Source organism: Triticum dicoccoides, chromosome 4A, assembly GCF_002162155.2.
Source record: "Triticum dicoccoides isolate Atlit2015 ecotype Zavitan chromosome 4A, WEW_v2.0, whole genome shotgun sequence".
Classification (NCBI taxonomy): domain Eukaryota; kingdom Viridiplantae; phylum Streptophyta; class Magnoliopsida; order Poales; family Poaceae; genus Triticum; species Triticum dicoccoides.
In genome coordinates, this window is record NC_041386.1 from 439,273,467 (window position 1) to 439,294,319 (window position 20,853).

The window sequence follows — 20,853 nt, forward strand, 5'->3', positions numbered from 1 at the left end:
CGGTCTATGAGGGTTCGTAGATGTAAGTGCATCTAGTGCCCCTTAGTAATTTTGGTGTATTGAAGACTTATAGGTTAAGGGACTAATGCGTTTGTGAGTGTACACATGTCTATGAGACTATGAGGAGTTTGATATTTACAGAGAAAGTCGACCCCTAAAAATGAAGTTCTTTGACTAAAGACTTTGGATTTCTGAAGACTTTCTGAAGACTTTGAAAGTGAAGAAATTGGTGTGACCTTAAAGACTTGGTATTCACTCGAGGAACATGAAGCGTGAAGACTTTTGTTTTCGTAGTTTCATTTTATCTTTCTTGAGTCATAGGAAACACCGTACTGTTAAAGGGGGTCGAGGAAATACTAAGGAAAAATGTCCATGTGATGCTCAACTCAAAATCCTACACCTACCAATCCCTTCGAGTGAAGCCATTGGAAATCTCATACAGTTCAGTCATATTCTTCAGTGACAGTGACGAAGTTCTCCTGGTCTCTGAGGAATTTGTTCTGACTGAGGAGTTAGGAATTCGCCAGTGCGGATTGCCTACACAGTGAGGAACATGATAGCCCTGAGGAATTTGATACTCAAATTTCCGACCGTTGTTGTGCTATGCGCCAGCTGTCCCAAAATATCTACCCACCTAACGGTCATATCATTGAAGGGCATTTATGTCTTATCATGTTGGGCTGTTCCCTAGGCTATAAATAGCCGCCCCCTACAACCACTAGCTAGTTGGCTGCTCTGAGAGAAACTGACACTTGTCATTTGAGAGCATCCCATCCTCCGAGGACTTTGAGTGAAAATCATCAAGTGAGGAAAACCCAAACCCAAACACCTACAAACCCCAAGTGATTGAGCATCACTGAAGAGATTGATCCTTCATGGATCCGACGCTTGTTACCTTTGAAGACTGTGCATCTTCCAGATGGTTAGGCGTGATGGTCTAGAGCATCCAAGAGGAATTGTGGATCGCCGAGTGACCGAGTTTGTGAAGGTTCGGAAGTCACCTGAAGACTTACCACGAGTGATTGGGTGAGGTCTGTGTGACCTTAGCTCAAGGGGAATACGGTGAGGACTGAGTGTTGTGACTGCGTGTTCAGGACTGGGTGTCCAAGACTGTGTGTCCTCAGGTTTAAATACCTACCCGCCCTAACCAGACGTACAACTGTCACAGCAGTTGGAACTGGTCTATCAAATCATTGTCTTCACCAAGCTACCTGGTTCCATTTCCTCAACCCTTCCATTTCCTCATTTATGTGTTGAGTGCTTGTTCATATCTGTTTGAAGACTTTGACCGAAGACTTTCTCAATTTCCTCAGCTCAATTTCTTCAGTTTGTTTGTCTTCATCCTATGTTTACGCTTTCTGTACTCTGTGCTTGTCTTCATTTCATCATGATGACCATGCTTGTGTTCTGTTATGTTTACTTCTGAGTACTTATTCCGCTGCAAGTAGTTCTCTGCTAAGGAATTTCCTCACCCTGAAATTCCTCAGTGAAGAATTCATAAAAATCGCCGATTCACCCCCTCTAGTCGATATAACGCACTTTCAATTGGTATCAGAGCAAGGTACTCCCTTGTTCTGTGTGATTTTGGTTTAACCACCTGGAGGTTTAGTTATGTTGACCGCAGGTATGATCAAGGTTTCTGCTAGGTGTCCTACCTTCGATGGGACGGACTACCCCTGCTGGAAGAATAAGATGCGAATGCATCTTGAGGCAATTGATAATGATCTCTGGTATGTTGTGGAGAATGGTGTTCCCTCTGTCACTCCCACCATCAATGCTGCTAATATGAAGAGATTCAAGCAACTCGACTCTCAGGCGAAGAATATCATATGTGGCCATCTAAACAAAGGACAGTATGGCAGAGTGAGTGCTTTGGAGACAGCCAAGCTTATCTGGGACACGCTTTCCAAGGTCAATGAGGGAGTCTCAACACAGCGTGACTCTCGAGTTAACGTTGTTCGAAATCTCTTCAACCGCTTCAAAAGACTCGACAATGAAAATGTTCAACAAACCTTCGATCGCCTCACTAACATCTCAAATGAGCTTGAAGCACTTGGTGCCGCTGATATCGCCGACCATGAGGTGGTGAAGAAATTGCTAAGATCGCTTGATTCCTCATTTGATACCTTGGCATTGGTGATACAAGAACATGGAGACTATAAGTCACTTGATCCCGCTGATATCCTCGAGAGACTAAACACTCATGAGTTTCAGCTTGCTGAGAAGAGAGATCTCTATGGACCAAGCTATGGTAGATCACGGGCTCTGAAGGCCAAGGCGGTATCTGAATATGATGGTGAAGATTCTGACAACAGCCTTGGTGACCCTGAAGAACTGAGCCAGGAGCTAGCAATGCTCGTGAGGAAGTTCCAAAAGTTCCCAAAATGTGGTCGTTTTGGTAAATCCTCAAGATGTGGTGACTTGAGATCAGATTCCTCATCCCATTATTACAAGAAGAGACTCTGCCATAAATGCAAAAAACCTGGACACTACATTCAAGATTGTCCTGAGTGGGAAAAGGAATCGAAGAAGAAGAAGAAGTACAAGGATTACAATTCTGATTATTCAAAGAAGAAGAAGAAATCTTCAAAGTCCTCATCATCAAGACCCTCAAAGTCCTCATCTCACAAGAAGAGTAGCTCCAAGAAGGCTCGAGCATTCATTGGCAAGGAAATGGACTCTGAGGCTGAATCTGAAGAAAATGAGGAAGAGGAGGAATCTGAGGAGTCAGACTCTGGTGTGGCGAGCCTAGCCCTCGCAACTACTTTCATCAGCAAGTCTATCTTCAGCTCTGAAGAAATGGACCTCCCCAACACTACTGATGATGACGACGAGGACTACGCTCCCACCTATTGCTTCATGGCAAAAGGCTCAAAGGTACTCAAATATCCCTCCTCTAAATCTAGTGAGGATGAATCTGATGAACACCTCAAACCCAGCTACTCTAAACTTGCTAAGATTGCTATGAAACCGCAAAAGGCTCTTGAAAAGGTTCAAAATATGCTAGATAAAAGCGATGATATGTTGGGCAAGGAAATGGATCGCACTAAAATCTTGACTGAAAATCTTCAAAGACTCCAGTCCAAGTTTGACAATCTTCAAGGTCATCATAACACTATCCTATCTGATCATGAGAAGCTTTCTTATGAATTTCTTCAAAGAAAGCAAGACCTTGAGCAGTTAAGAGTGAGTTATGAAGATCTTCAGAAGGAGCGTGATTCATTACTCGCTCAACAGATCAGCACTACTCGGGATGAATTTGTTCCTCCATGTTTGAAGTGCATTGAACGTGAAACTACTAATTCTTCACATGAATGCTCAAATACTTCCATTACTGCAATTTCTTCAACTGTCTCTGCTATCACTAATTCCTCATCTGAGGACATTGCTAGTATTACTGATGATGCAGGGCTGAAGGAATTGTATATGACAGGCATGTACAAAAGCCTCAAAGGGCATCAGGATCTTTGTGACGTGCTTAAAAAGCAGATCCTCAACAGAAACCCTAGGAAAGAGGGTATTGCCTTTGAGAGGAAAATCAATGCTGATGGGACCTACTGGAAACCTGAGCAGTATCCCAAAACCTCATGAACTGCTGCAAAGGAACCTTCAGTGGATCCACCTACCTTATCTGGCTTTACATGTGAATCTTCATATTCTTCTGATGAGTCATTTGACTCCAACTATAAACTGTTCAAAAATCAGAATGGTGAAGTATTTGCTAGATATGTTGGCACTAACTGCAGGAACGGTTCTCCTATGAAGAAAATCTGGGTTCCCAAAAGATGCCTTGAAAATCTTCAGGTGAATGTCATCATGACGCCACATGTGAATAATAGGAACCCCAGATCAAATTCTTCATATGGACCAAATTCTTCATATGGATCCAAGTCCTCATACGGACCAAACTCCTCACGAGGATCAAATTCCTCAAAAGGATCAAAGTCCTCACATGATTATCATCGTGCTAACAACTCTGTTTCGCAGGGAAGATCTAAGGATTATGGATATGTGCATTATTCTTCAAATCATTATGTTCATAAGTCCTCGAAGAATTTCTCTGCTTACTCTTATGCTTACCCTAACCACTCTTATGTGAAACGAAGTGGATTGGCATCTATGCCACCTTTCTCTTATGGAGCTCATAGAATGATGAACTCTTTGCCACCCCTTCAGATGTGGGTGGTGAAGAAAAAAAACTAACCTCTTATGTAGGGTCAGGTCTCTAGACGAACTTGAACGTCTGATGAATTTGCTGGAGACCTGAATATGCTTGAAAGGACGCAAGATAATCATGAAGAAATGAATTTTCATTTCTCACGTCCTCATACTGTTTTATCTGTTCTATTGTCTGATGAAATTGATGTCATATTCTTCACTGATGAAGTATATGAGTTCATAAGTTTGCACTAATTCATCTGCAGGATGATCAAACCAAAGCCACTTAGTGGGTCCTCGATAGTGGATGTACAAATCACATGACTGGTGATAGGAGCTTATTGATGGACACTGCTTTATCTCCATCACATCTGAAGCACATCACCTACGCTGACAAAGGAAAAAGCAAGGTATTGGGTCTAGGTAAGGTTGCAATCTCAAAGGATCGACACATGGACAAAGTCATGCTTGTTGAGTCCTTAGGGTTCAATCTCATGTCTGTCTCAATGCTTTGTGATCTTGATATGGTGGTTGTCTTTGGCAAGTATCGTTGTGTTGTGATCATGGAAGCTGACAATTCCGAAGTCTTCGAAGGCTTTAGGAGAGGAGACTTGTATATTGTTGATTTCTCTACAGGACCACAACCTGCTACATGTCTACTTGCAAAAGCTTCAGAAGGCTGGTTATGGCATCGGCGACTTGGTCATGCTGGCATGAGGAATCTGCACACGCTCGCGAAGAAGAAGCATGTCATTGGCATTGAAAATGTCAAATTCCTCAAGGATCACTTATGCGGAGCCTGTGAAGCTGGAAAGATGACCAAGGCCAAGCATCCAGCAAAGACTATCATGACTACTAGTCGACCATTTGAATTGCTTCACATCGATCTCTTTGGCCCTACTCACTATGCCACATTTACCAATGTTGCATCCTTATATGGCTTTGTCATTGTTGATGATTACTCTCGATATACATGGGTCCATATTATCACTTACAAAACTGAAGTGCAGGAAGTCTTCAAACAATTTTCCTCCAGGGTGTCGGTGTCAAAACCGGCGGATCTCGGGTAGGGTGTCCCGAACTGTGCGTCTAAGGCGGATGGTAACAGGAGGCGGGGGACACGACGTTTACCCAGGTTCAGGCCCTCTCGATGGAGGTAATACCCTACGTCCTGCTTGATTGATCTTGATGATATGAGTATTACAAGAGTTGATCTACCACAAAATCGTAGAGGCTAAACCCTAGAAGCTAGCCTATGTTATGATTGTTGTTGTCCTACGGACTAAACCCTCTAGTTTATATAGACACCGGAGGGGGCTAGGGTTACACAGAGTCGGTTACAAGGGAGGAAATCTACATATCCGTATTGTGAAGCTTGCCTTCCATGCCAAGGAGAGTCCTATCCGGAGACGGGACGAAGTCTTCAATCTTGTATCTTCATAGTCCAACAGTCCGGCCAAAGGATATAGTCGGGCTGTCCGGAGACCCCCTAATCCAAGACTCCCTTAATAGCCCCTTAACCAGGCTTCAATGACGATGAGTCCGACGCGCAGATTTTTCTTCGGCATTGCAAGGCGGGTTCTTCTTCCGAATACTCCATAGAAGATTTTGAACACAAGAATAGTGTCCGGCTCTGCAAAACAAGTTCCACATACCATCGTAGAGAGAATAATACTTCCACAAATCTAATCCGCTGACACGTTTGATAGCATGACATCATACCATGGACCGGTCATTATTCGAACCGTTTTTCTCAACCAGCACTGCACATACCGCAAGGCGGTTTTCTTGACACGTCTTGTTGAAGCGGAGATCATGTCCCCTTACCATGGGATTCCCATCAATACGGATATGGGTAACCCAACCGCGCCATCAATTACAGCGTTCGGGGAATAAGCGATTTTACCAGGTAAGTGGGGAGGCGCATCGCCTCTTCCGCCCTATAAAGGGACAAAGATTCACCCCTTTTACCCACGCCTTCTTCCTCCTTGCTTATCCATTCTCGCACACTCGAGCTCCAGCACCCAAGTTCGCGTTTTTCTCCTCAAACCACTCCAAGCATATCCGGAGTGGGAGGCAAGTGGATAGTCTCCTCCGTCACGGAGGAGAACATCACAAAGCTATGGGAAGCCGGATATCTGGCCGCGAACATTGTGCACCGGCTGGCAGATGCGGGGCAGATCATCCCTACGCCCAAACCCCATGAGAGGGTAGTTTTCCTTACCCACTTCGTCCACGGACTGGGATTTCCGCTTCATCCATTTGTCTGCGGGCTCAAGTTCTACTACGGGCTGGATTTTCATGATCTGGCCCCCAATTTCATCCTCAACATCTCGGCGTTTATCGTCGTGTGCGAGGCCTTCCTCCACATCAAGCCCCACTTCGGCCTGTGGCTGAAGACCTTCAATGTTAAACCGAAGGTGGTGGTCGGCCAGCAAGCAGAGTGCGGAGGCGCCATGGTGGGCAAAATGCCTAACGTCACCTGGCTCAAAGGCTCCTATGTGGAGACCATAAAGGGGTGGCAATCGGGGTGGTTCTACATCACCGAGCGGCGCGACACCAACTAGGTGGCGGCCCCTGAATTTCGATCCGGAATCCCCACACGGCTCACCTCCTGGAAAGAGAAGGGCCTGTCCTGGGGTTCCCCGGTAGAGCTGACCAGACTCCAGACCTGCATCAAGAACATGATGAGCAAGAAAATCAAGCTCGTCAACATGGTCTAGGTCATGCTCTTTCGCCGGATTCTCCCGTGTCAACGACGGGCATTCAACTTGTGGGAGTTCGACCCGACCAAGCACCAGACGCTGCGAGAGCTCTTCGACACGACGCACAAGGACGTCTAGAGGGTGCTATTCAAGGGCGCCGAAGTACCTCCTCCCCTTACCGAGGACCGCAGACTCAGCGCGAAGTGCCATGTGAGGGAGTCCTGGATTAGGGGGTGTCCGGATGACCGAACTATACCTTCGACCGGACTCCTGGACTATGAAGATACAAGATTGAAGACTTCGTCCCGTGTCCGGAAGGGACTTTCCTTGGCGTGGAAGGCAAGCTTGGCGATATGGATATGTAGATCTCCTACCATTGTAACCGACTTGGTGTAACCCTAACCCTCTCCTTTGTGTATATAAACCAGAGGGTTTTAGTCCGTAGGACAACATACAGAACAAAAGTCATACCATAGGCTAGCTTCTAGGGTTTAGCCTCTCCGATCTCGTGGTAGATCTACTCTTGTACTACCCATATCATCAATATTAATCAAGCAGGACGTAGGGTTTTACCTCCATCAAGAGGGCCCGAACCTGGGTAAAACTTCCTGTCCCTTGCCTCCTGTTACCATCCGGCCTAGACGCACAGTTCGGGACCCCCTACCCGAGATCCGCCGATTTTGACACCGACATTGGTGCTTTCATTGAGAGTTCCTCTGTGTCGTCGCCATTAGGCTTGATGGCTCCTACGATCATCAATAGCGATGCAGTCCAGGGTGAGACCTTCCTCCCCGGACAGATCTTCGTCTTCGGCGGCTTTGCACTGCGGGCCAATTCACTTGGCCATCTGGAGTAGATCGAAAGCTATGCCCCTGGCCGTCAGGTCAGATTTGGAAGTTTAAACTACATGGCTGACATCCGTGGGGACTTGATCCTCGACAGATTCGAGCCACTGCCGAGCGCGCCGCACTGTCACGACAAGCGTGATCTAGCTCCGCCGCCGAACAATGCCCTGGAGGCCGCACCTGCATCGGCTTCAACCCTTAATTCGGAGTCAACTGCGCCGATCGAGGATCGATGGTTGGACGCCGCCTCAGGGGCTGCGATCCCAACGGCGATCGAGCCGAACACCAGCCCCGCACTCCGCGAGACTCGTGACTCCAAGGAGCCGAACTCCTCTCCGGACTCCAAACCCTCCGTGCCCCTGCCAATTGAATCCGATTGGGCACCGATCATGGAGTTTACTGCCGCGGACATCTTTCAGCACTCGCCTTTCGGCTATATTCTGAAGACACTAAAGTCTCTCTCTTTATCAGGAGAGCCCTGGCCGGACTACGGTCAGCAAGGTTGGAATACGGATGATGAAGAAATTCAAAGCCCACCCACCACCCACTTTGTAGCCACTGTCGACGATTTAACCGACATGCTCGACTTCGACTCCGAAGACATCGACGGTATGGACGCCGATGAAAGAGACAATGAAGAACCAGCGCCTATTGGGCCGGGGAAAGCCACCTCGTCATATGACGTATACATGGTGGACGCACCAAAAGATGATGACGAGGAGTGGAAGGACGCACTGAAGGCTTGTTCCCTCGAGAAGCAGTCAAAGCGGCGACACAAGCGCCGCCCCAAATCCCGCCTCGACAGAAATAACAATCACACAGACCCAGCGCTGGAGCAGGGCGAACCACTGCCGGACAACGGCAATCCAGATAATCAAACCAAACAAACAAATTCTATCAAGGATAATGGTCCAGATGACATAACGCCGGACAGGCACCCGGAGCAGCAGAACGCCCGTAAAAGGCTTGTTGCCACCACGAGGAGTCTTAAAAAGCAGAAGCAAAGGCTCAAGGCTACGCAAGACACACTCCAAATCAGATGGAGTAAAATACTCAACACAGCAGCGAGGTACAGCGACAATCGCCCCTCCAAGAGCTACCCAAAGCGGAAGCTGCTACCTGAATTCGATGAGGAGGCCTCAGACCCCCCACAACCAAATATCAAAGCAGCCACCTGGCCGGATAGACGACCCCTCTACCAACACAGAGCGGCATACAATGCTACTCACAATACAACACGCGACCCATGCGAGGGCTCGCACCCAAAGGACGGCGCAACAAGATCCATCTATGACAAGTGCGCCCCAGCATACAATGCAACACAACAAACATCCGAACAATGCGGTACACCCAGCTACAGGGGTGCCGCACACCCCCTATGTTTCACCGATGAGGTGCTGGACCATGAATTTCCAGAGGGACTCAAACCCGTAAACATAGAGACATAAGACGGAACAACAGACCCTGGGGTCTGGACTGAGGACTACATCCTTCATATCCATATGGCTCGAGGAGATGATCTCCATGCCATCAAGTACTTACCCCTCAAGCTCAAAGGGCCAGCTCGTCACTGGCTTAAAGGCCTCCCTGAAAGCTCCATTGGAAGTTGGGAAGAGCTCGAAGACGCCTTTTGGGCAAATTTTCAAGGGACTTATGTCCGACCTCCGAATGCGGACGATTTGAGTCATATAACTCAACAGCCCGGAGAGTCAGCCCGAAAACTTTGGAACAGGTTTCTTACTAAAAAGAACCAGATTGTCGATTGTCCGGACGCCGAAGCCTTGGCAGCTTTTAAGCATAGCGTCCGTGACAAATGGCTCACCAGACACCTCGGCCAAAATAAGCCAAGAACGATGGCCGCATTAACAAACCTCATGACCCGCTTTTGCGCGGGTGAGGATAGCTGGCTAGCTAGATGCAGCACCAGCGACCCAAGTACATATGAAGTTAGAGATGGAAACGGAAAATCACGGCGCAACAGCAATAACAAACGCCGGAATAAAGAAGACAGCACGAAGGGCACGGCAGTAAACGCCGGATTCAAAAGCTCTCGGCCAGGTCAGCAAAAGCCGCCCTCTAAAGGCACTAGGGATGAACTGTCCAGCCTCAACAAAATTGCCTTTGATTAATTCTTGATATTTCTCTTATGATGATGATCATATGTCTTGGGTATATTTGCACCCTTGCATGCTATCTAACCCTTGTAGGTACTTGGATGAATCTAAATTTATGAGATTGCATGTCACTCACATCTTGAGCAATCTCTACATCACCAAGTCTCTACAACATGGTGGTTGAAGACAAGGAAGCATGAAACCTTTCAACATATCCTTTGACAAAATCTTTATATCAAATTTCATTTGGTATCAAATTTCATGATTGTCATTTTGGATACACAAGTGCTTTTCCTTGCAAGACTAGCCATGTAGGTAGATGAACTCAAACTACAAGTGGTGCTCCCAATCATTGCTGAGCTACATCAACCTTGAGCATCCCACACAAGTTCAACTACATGATCAAGTTCTACACCACCACCCAAGGTATGTCATTCCATCTTAGAGAAGCTTTACCCCAAGTCATGGGTCAAAGTAGCTCAACAAGATGTGAATACATCAAAATAATTAAACGAAAAATGGCAACCCCATTTTGAGCTTAAAAGATGAGTATGACCTACAATCAAGTGTTCTCACTTGACACCTCAGTCATTATACTCTAACATAGGTGACTTTGTCGCCGACCACTTCTAGATGAAGTTCTCTAGTGTCTCTTGAAGTTCTTGCATTTATGTCTTGCATATTTGTTCCCCTTATTTAAACAAAAAACACTTCATCTAGAATTCTTTTCTTTTCTCTGTTACGTTCTGCATTCCCTGCATCTAATTCATTGCAAATCCTTCAGTTAATTCCTTGCAAATCTTTGTGAGATCTTATCTGCCTAGTGAGCTGAGATGACAATTGTTTTCTCTCTGTGTTGAAGTCGGCCTCACCGATTTTTTATTCTTGGCTAAGCCGAACCAACTCGGTGCCACCAAAGAAAATAACTCGGTGCTACCGATTTCAATGCTGAGAAAACACTTTGCCATTTACATCCTACATATTTGTTCCAGTCCTGCATCACATTCTATATGCTGCTTTGCCATGTGACTCAAGGACCAAACCTATCCGACTCACATTCCAGAAGACCCTTCTTGGAAATTGATGTCAAAGGGGGGGAGAGATCACATCAAAGCTTAATCACATCAAAGGGGAAGAGTGCTTAATCACATCAAAGGGAGAGAGACCCTAGATGCTTGGTATTCAAGAGGAGAGAAGTCACATGTCTTTAAGAGGAGAAAGACGTGTTAGTTTGTGTTATGATTATTGTACTCTGATTTGTTTTGCTCTGATTTTCTTTTCCCTATATTCTCCCATTATCCAAATAAGATCCAGGGGGAGAAAGACTTCTAAGGGAAGGAAATCTTTGAATTCATTGCATATTTACCTTTGGGGACATGTCTATATCCAATAGAGTACCTAGTACTCACTCACTACATGTCATCCCAATCTTGGTACTCTTGTGGTTTGTTGTTCTTGCTCTGTTTAGTAGATGTTTCTGTGTTATCTAACCTTGTTTACTCAGGTTCATCTCTTCCAAAGCTATCTCAGGACCACAAGGTAAGTATATGCATCACACTCATGTGCATGAAGATCTTTTGTTGATGTACATATTGTTTGCAAGAAGGACTCATGAACATGAAGGTACAATTCCTATATTCACATCATTTGCTCTGGTGCATATAGCCAAGATACATCTAACTCGGTGCTTGCTCTATCATGCTTATGCATTCACATGCTCTTATATTCCATATTTACATGATTGCATACATGTAGGGGTAGCCTATGCATGTTACATGTTCTTCCAAAGCTTTACATGCTATTTTTATATCTCTATCTAAAGCTTTGATGTATGTTGTCATCAATTACCAAAAAGGGGGAGATTGAAAGCATAAGTGCTCCCTGGGTGATTTTGGTAATTAATGTTAACATATCTCTTGTTGGACTAATACTTTTATCTAGCATCTTTCAGATGAGTTCAACGGTTGAGTGGCTTGGACAATAGGATGTGGAACCCCTTCAAGATGCTAAGGACAAAGATTGGCTCGAGCTCAAGACTCTACATTTTCATTTTAGTGATCCAAGATCACATTGAGTCCATAGGAAAAGCCAATACTATTAAAAGGGGATGAGGTGTTGCTTAATGGCTTGCTTGCTCAAAGTGCTTAGTGATATGCTCCAAAAGCCCTCAACCACTTTCTCATTTCCACATATGTCCCAAACCTAATGTCAAACTCGGCCCCACTGATTTGATCTATCCGGCGCCACCGAGTTCACTTGACATAGCCACTTCCAGAAACCCTAATCAGTTCGATCTCACCGATGGGATCTCGGTCTCACCGAGATGGGCTTGCAAACTCTTTGTTACCTGTTGCAATAATTTCGGTCTCACCGAGATATGCAATCGGTCCCACCGAGTTTGCTTGACCAACTCTCTGTTTTTCTTATTACCAAAATCGGACCCACCGAGTTTGTGTAATCGGTCAAACCGAGTTGAGGTTTTACCCTAACCCTAGCACATCGGTCCCACCGAGTTGATCATATCGGTCCCACCAAAAATCCTAACATTCATATTTTGAACTGAATCGGTCTGACCGAGTTTCATGATTCGGTCCCACCGAGTTTGGTAAATTGTGTGTAATGGTTAGATTTTGTGTGGAGGCTATATATACCCCTCCACCCACTCTTCATCTGTGGAGAGAGCCATCAGAACGTGCCTACACTTCCAACATACATTTTCTGAGAGAGAACCACCTACTCATGTGTTGAGACCAAGATATTCCAATCCAACCACAAGAATCTTGATCTCTCCTTCCCCAAGTTGCTTTCCACTTAAATCATCTTTCCACCCAATCAAAATCTGTGAGAGAGAGTCGAGGGTTGGGGAGACTGTCATTTGAAGCACAAGAGCAACGAGTTCATCATCAACACACCATCTATTACCTTTTGGAGAGTGGTGTCTCCTAGATTTGTAGGTGTTACTTGGGAGCCTTCGACATGATTGTGAAGTTGAACCAAGGAGTTTGTAAGGTCAAGGAGATCGCCTACTTCATGAAGATCTACCCAAGTGAGGCAAGTCCTTCGGTGGGCGATGGCCATCGTGGGATAGACAAGGTTGCTTATTTGTGGACCCTTCGTGGGTGGAGCCCTCCGTGGACTCGCGCAACCGTTAACCTTCGTGGGTTGAAGTCTCCATCAACATGGATGTATGATAGCACCACCTATTGAAACCACACAAAAAATCTCCGTGTCTCCAATTGCGTTTGCATACTCCAATCCCATCCCTTTACATTCTTGCAACTTGCATGTTTTACTTTCCGCTGCTCATATACTCTTGTCATGCTTGCTTGAAATGTATTGTGAATGTTTAAACTTGTGCTAAAATTCCACCTTAACTTGAGGAAATTAAAAACTGCTACGTTTCTTTGTTGAGGGTCTAATCACCCCCCCCCTCTAGACACCTCTTCTCAATCCTACAAGTGTTTTGCCTAGGTTCTCGCGCTTGGCATTGTTTCTTCCTAGGGTCACCACACTCATCTCTCACCACTCAATTACCTTGCCACATCATATTTTTTGCCTACATGGCAGCCTTAGCACATGTACAAGGTGGAGCATTGGGAGGGGCTTAAAGCATTACATGCATGCCCGACGACCGAGAAGGAGCAGCGATTCTCGTGGTGAAGTGTCTACACTCATAATATTTTATATTATTTAGTGATATAAAATCAACCAGTCATCTCCACAGTAGACCGGAAGAGTACGAAACACGGCAACCCTGTGTAGTTACATCATACTACATGGCTAACCCATGCTATCACCATATTTCTTGGCCTCCATGCGACACCTAGCTCTAGTAATCCAGCAGCCAGTATCGCTTCTCGCTCCTCGCCTCTCTCAAAGTGCGGCTGGCTGGCGTTTTGCCGTCTATTGAGGTCGGTTAACTCATCACATAATAGCAACATGCCAAGAGCATTCTAAAAAATTAATGCACTCTATTGTTATGCCAATAAGAGGAAGCGCTTTGACCGACGGACCAAATGAGACAGGCGTGTCATGTCGTGAGTGGGTCCAGTTTCTCGTTTTGAACTTGTTTGGTGTAGTAGTAACACTTGGTTTTGACTGTTGATAAGATTTTATATAGGGCCTAATGTATTCTTCGAGGATGCCTTTGATTATTGATAAGATTTTATACAATTTGAAAATTATATCATTCGAAGATCCTTTGACGTTCCGTTTTAAAAAAAAGATCCTTTCACGTACGAATTTGACTGTATGCTTTGAGCAACTTGCATGTCCTATATTGCTCCGGTTTGGATACTCTAACTTAGCTAGAGGTTAGACTAACTCATGACTAACCCTGAACTAACTGTAGCCAAAGAGGTGTTTGGGTGACAGGGTTAGATTGACAATAAATGCACTTGATGGAGAGAGAAAAGTGATTTTTCAATGGGCCCAATGAGAACTATCTCCAATTAGCACCTCTTGGGTGGGATAGTTTTTTTGGTGGGTTCGGTGCAACTTGCTCCAATTTAACCCTCATGCTTGGATACTTTAGGGCTATTTGAGCCCCAACTAGCTCAAACTAACTCTAACCCATGGATCCAAACAGGGCCAAAGTTAGTCTTGAAAAACGCATTAAGCCCTATATACATGGACAGACGGAGTACATGATACTAGCAAATGCTCACCATTAGTAGTAGTTCATTGGTTGGTTTCGATTTTTGATTCAGTTGATGTGCTGCTACCGTCCAATATTCGCGTGTGGTTGTTTCTAGACTAAAAAAGGAGGTACTAGTACTTACTGTGGGAAAGGTGAAGTGACGGTTGCTTTGCCCGAGCAACTTATTACTCTGGGAATATGGGAGTACCAGCAGATTCAATGAACAGAGAAATGATGGTTGGTTCGTCCGAGCAACTTACTCTGGCAAAGGTGGGGCTCTGTGATTTGACTGCTCACTAGTCATTACTACTGCGGTGCAACGACCTGGGTGAATCTTTCCCTGCAGTTGTGCACTCAATATTATCGCATGGTAGGTGGAGCCGGATGAAGGATGTCCCACATGCTGACGAAACGAAGTTGAATTGTTCCTGACATTGCTATCAATCCTTCAGGATTTGTTTATATGTACGTATAATTTTAATGAAATTGTATTGTGATGCCACTACACCACAACACTAATGTAAGGGCAGAGAAACTGCCGGGAGAAGGCTATTTAAAGGGCAAACAAACTGCCGGGACAGTGGTTCTCCCGGCAGATAGAACTGCCACGAGAACGGCTGCCGGGGATTACTTCTCCCGGCAGATTTTTTGCCCTGGCCCATGTATTCCCCGGCAGTTTATTTTCTCCCGGCAGATTGTCACAACATGTGAAACTGTAATTACCGGCAGTTAAACTGCCTACACAAACATGTTTACCCGGCAGATATTATGACAGCATATTGATTTCACTAGCAAAATATTCTAGGCATCCATATTATGTAATATCCATCAATTATATATGTCTAGACAATCAGGACATACCACATTCATACATGCACTTCAATCAAAGTAAGATATAGGCCTCATCGAAAACCTTAAACTTCATTCGATAAACATAACGACCATATATAACAAGGTTGTACCATAAAAGGAGTACATATTATATGTTTGCCACACAACCAAACTAAACTAGTGCCACAAAAGATGTACATATGCTTCTAGATGTGTGCCACACAACCAAAATGAGCTTAACAACCACCAAAATGCAACAGTGACAAACAAGACACGTGACATTATCACTCCATCAACTTAATTGTAGGTCTTCCAAATCTTCAGCAGCTTAAAGATCTTCCAAACCTTAGTGAACTTGTGCACCTTTGAGAAACCTGCAATAGACCAGAAATGTTACATACAGCAGCCGCATATGTTCTGAAAGATGTTATAAGTAGGTAACATGCGCAAAGTTACTGTACTAGCCAGCGAATTAAGTTAGCTTGTATTTGGGCTTGCTTTTCCTTCTAAGCTCTCTGCATCTACAACACAGAATAAGAGGGGAACTAGTTGGAGCATATATTTAGGATCTTCTAATGGGGGGCTGTTTAGTTTCCTAGTTCCATGCTTTTGTTGGACAAGTTAGAAATGAAGGTCCCCTAAGATGGTATCTGATTAGTGGGCAAGCCCACAGATTTACAAATCAACTGAAACACTAAGAACATTTGGTTCAATAATAAACAATTTTTATTGGTTCACTTTCCTACATCACGCACAACAAGTTGAATTAGCCTAGAAAATTAAACCAAGGCTTTATGCAGACAAACAAGCTGAAATACTTCATGTACATGAAAGAAAGAGGATTCAGTTACATTCAATTGTTGTGAGCATGGAATCAAATGAAACTCATTACTCTACATGGCAGAGTCTATCATGTACATGAAAGAATTATGATCCAATTGCAGTTTATATTTGTAATTGACTAAAATAAGTACTGTAGGGGTATCTTTTTTTGTACCTGCTGTAGGAGTATCTATATATACAAAAGTTAATCATTATGCTTGCGAGATCAGAGTAACCAAATTTATTCAGCTGACCTCTCTACAAATTCATGGCGGGTGGACACAAAAGCCCACTTCTAAAGAACTATAATGATTTGCTTGAATTACTAATTATTTATATAAACTGGAACAGGAGCTCAAGTTTCTTGGACACAAGTTGACCATGCAGCAACTACATGAGCAAAGCATTACTATTTGTGACAAAACCTAGAAGCTTGATACAAAATGTTTTGAACTGCAGAGACAACAGAATCAACTTTGAATATTTTCTAAGTACAAACTAGCAATATCTAGGAACTAACAAAATTGTAACATCAAAACAAGAAATCATAAAAACACTAAATACAGGCCAAAGCAAATGATATGGCAGCTGACATGTACGTTCACTAGAAATATAAGACGTTTTTGTAATTTAATTTGAACTGCAAAAACGTATTATATTATGGTACAGAGGTAGCAGTAAGCAGCAAAATGCAAGGTCAAACAATTTTTACACATGGGATGTTTTTTTCCAAAATTGCATGCTAAGCATAGCATGTTTATACTTCTGAAATTAACATAGCACTATAATTAGAATCCACAATTATAAGTTAGTACAATTTATATCAAAACTTTGACATCTTTGTACTAAAGCTTGTTATTTGCAAAGCTGTCATATTATAAATCAAAGAACAAGAGCTTGTTAATTTAATTTTATTTTGACATCTTGTACGTGAGCTTGCGTTTATACTTTGATATCTAGTTAAGCAAAGAACAGCAAACAGCAGCTGACAGAATACCTATTCTGTTGTACAAAATACTAAACAGTGTAATGCCAGGTCAACCATTTTTTACACATGAAAAGGAAGTGCTAGACAATGCGTAGGAATACAAGAGAAGGCAACACATATCCTCCTCATAAATGGTTCTATGGCGGGCAAACCAACGAGTCTGTGTCAAGTACTGCCCAATAACACAAGACTAAGCTGCAAAATACACAGAGGATGCAAAAGCTCAGTTCTGAATACACAAGGCATGCTTACTAGAAGATACACGCTGATCACAGAAGAAACAATCTAAAAAGTTTATTTCAGTGAAAGCACCCAGTGAAAATTAGAGAACAGTCTGTAAGAATTACATATAGGAAAAAAGAGCAAGGTACTGAGCTAGCCTCATGACCCATTTCTTCCATTTTTTTCTACTTAGGAACATAGCCACACACACCAGCACTACTACTAAACCTGGACGCAGAACCTAAAAAACGAGCATCCAAAAAGTCCTTTATCAGCAACAAATAAATAGTCTTACTACAGAGCAAATTTATTGCACTTGTAGATTCCAAAAAATGTAACTAAACTACAGGATAATAGTAGAATATAGGTACTAGAATTTTGCACATTATACAGTTTTTACAGAAGAAAATCTACAATCCTACGGATCCACAAGCAAAACCGAAACCATAGCACTATAGGGTCTACAAAGTACAATGATATTTTCCATCTGAAACTTTGCCTTTGGCATTTGACAAATTGCCATTAGAGAGTGGTGCATCTCAACAGAAAGGGGAAATAATTGTAAACCCCACAAGCCAAACATCATATCACCCTAAATTAGATATTAAACTAAGTAACCTTTCTTGTCAGGGTTCTCCAAAGTCCAAATACACACATGAGAACCGGAATAGTCAGCAATTCATCAGTCGAATCTACCTATTGTTTGGTCAATCGCACAATACCCATCTTTTTTGCTTGTATAGCTCTGCTCCAAAGTCCAAACTGATCTCCATGCCTCCACAGTTTATATTTGACAGATAGTAGCCTTAAAACATTTCGATATCAATATTCATCCTAGCACAGGGTCAGCCATCAACAGCAAAGGATGTCACAATTGCGCACCGTGTAGTCCAAAAACATGCAGATATATTCTGCAACCGCAACCCTTAAATCCTAGGAGTTGGCCGATCGAGGGGATTACAAATGCGCAAAAATTAGAACGAACATTTGATTCGGATTTATCTCAAGGGGAAACATACAGAGAGAAGGAAGGGCGGAAGGGGATGCTCACGGGGAGGTGGGAGGAGGGCTCCCGCTAGTGGCCGCTTGAGGTCGACGTTCCGCTACTTGCGGTAGAGATGCTCACAGGAGAGTTGGCAGACCCCTTGCCCTTGGTGCTTCGGTGAAGAGGAGGCAGCCTGCTCGAGGGAGGAAGCTCTCAGGGTGGTGGCGAGGAAGGCGTTCCGCGAAAGATGGTCGTCGTCGGTGGAGCGGTTCGGCGACACTAGTGGTGCTTCGTGTCAATCGGGTGCTCGGCGGTGTCGCTCTGGAGTGGTTGGGGGCAACGACAGCGTGGTTGGGGACGAAGGGCGGTCGGCAGCAGTGTGGTGGTTGGGGTCGGCGGAGGGGCTGCAGTGGTGGTTGGGGCCGACGGAGGGCTGCGGCGGTGGTGGGTGACGGCGGCGGCGGTGATCTAGGTGGAGGGCGGCCGCCGGCGCTGGGATAGTTGGGGGCGGCGGCGGCGACCTGGTGGAGGGTACGGGTGGATTGGGCATCGAGATCTGGGGGGAGGCTCTACGGTCTGTTGGAGCCATGGAGGGCCGGCGCGTCTGTTGTTATGTTCGGCCCAAAATTTTCGTCGATCGCGCGGTTTTTCCTTGCTAGACCGCGCTAAGGCCCAATACAATTTTGGCTTCGCGCCGAAGATGGTGCCCTGGCAGCTTACGGGCCGCTGTTTAATTGTTCCGGCAGACAATGGCCCTTAAATCTACCGGCAGTGCGTGTGATGTCGTTTTTCAAGTTCTCCCAGCAGTTTTCCTGCCATCACGTACTTGTATCGGCAGAAACAAATGTCCCGGCAGTTCTTTTGCCCTTGGTTATGTATTTCTCCTGGCAGTTAACTGCCCCCAATCAAATGTTGTGATGTAGTGTGCTATGAAGGTTTCAACTTTTGTTCCCGTAGGAAAAAAAGGTTTCATAGGATTCATGTGTCCTCTTGCCTCAAGATTATCTCGTTACAACATTCCATTAAATACAAATGAAACTACCATGGTTGCTAATGCATCTCAATGGTTCGCAGATCAGCGCCAATATCACGTCACAACTGAATACAAAGTTGTGAGAATGTGTACAAATAAAGAAAAGTATATAATTGATCGATGTTGTTCGAGGCATGGCTCCATTTCCTGGGCATAATGTTCATTGGTTGGCAGCTAGTTTCACCCAGCTCTGTAGCCAAAAAAGAGGTGTATGAAGGACATCACAATCCGATCATTTTGTGCAGCTCCACTAAAATCGAGCTGACCATCCCTATTTGCAAAGATATCCTAACAGTGTGATTATAATAATTGTGGAACTAGATGATGAAACATAACACACACAAATAGAAGCTGATCACCTCTACAATCTCTCTTCAGGACTAACTACTTGTTGGAAAAGATTAGGCACGGAGTTGGATGAGGAGGATAGCAAAACCAATCTCCCTTTCCACGGTCCCATTGAAATGTAAAAACGTTGCCCGTGTGACATTTTGGCGGAACTTCACAAAACACTCTTAAGAAAAAAGTGATTTGTGCAGTTCACCAAAAGGTCGCAATAGCAACGAGGTGAAATGGACAGCTCTGTTTGCAAAAGGAGGTAGAAAGGAAACAATTTCCCAATAATACTAGTTGAAGACACATACGCCGACAAAAAAGAAACATATTCCATGTAATAAGGGAAAGATGGTTTATCAAAAATGGTTTGAGGACAAGATTGCAAGATGGAAAGTACGCCGGCCGAGATACATTTTAAGCAAACAACTAAAGAAGATCCACATGCAGGATTTTTCACATGCAGCAACGTGGGAAGATGGGCAGTGGAGGAAGGTCGGACGAAGCTATACCTGAGGGTTGTCGGGATGAAACTAGGAGGGCGCCAGCGGCCGGGATCTTCCCATACTACGGCAGCGAGCAAGTGGCGAAGGCCCTGCCGCGCCGGAGCTTGGTCAGAGAAAACGACGGGTACCGCAGATCGGGACGTGTTGCCTCAATGCCATCAAACGGAGAAACGATGCACATCCTCCCTTTCCGTCGGCGGACGGGATGTGGCCGGATCACTGACCAACGGTGAGAGAGAGAAGCCACCACCGCCTTGTGTGAGATGGTGTGACGAGAGACAAACCCCGGCAGGCAGGCTCCGTTATATATAGTGGAGCGGTTTTTTCCATTTTCCCCACAACAATCGTTTTATATTCTGTATGTGCCATTAAGGAATATATAACTTTATATAATACTCACGCGTCAAGTTGAACTTTGTTCCGTCTATGCATGGTACACGACCCTCCTTCGAGTAAACAACCGCTACACGCGTCAAATTATCACGTGGGCTGTCATTTCATACAGAAACGAACTCCACCGTGTACCCGCGCAGGTGTGACCGGGAACGAGACGTGAGTACGTGTGTCCTGCGTGCACCTCTTCTTTAGGTGCAGGTACATATGTGGGTGGGTGTGAGAGAGATGCTTTGTGCGAAACAGAGGCAATGTGTCGATGATATCTCAAACAAAAAA

General features: G+C 44.7%; 1 long non-coding RNA gene across 1 annotated transcript; it reads right to left on the reverse strand.

Moving 5' to 3' along the window:
• Positions 1-15,363: 15,363 nt before the first annotated feature.
• On the reverse strand, positions 15,364-18,881 carry LOC119286058. The gene is made up of 2 exons (XR_005140221.1): positions 18,376-18,881; positions 15,364-15,666 (listed from the first exon to the last, which is right to left on the reverse strand). It is a non-coding gene; the product is annotated as an uncharacterized LOC119286058 (long non-coding RNA).
• Positions 18,882-20,853: the final 1,972 nt, after the last annotated feature.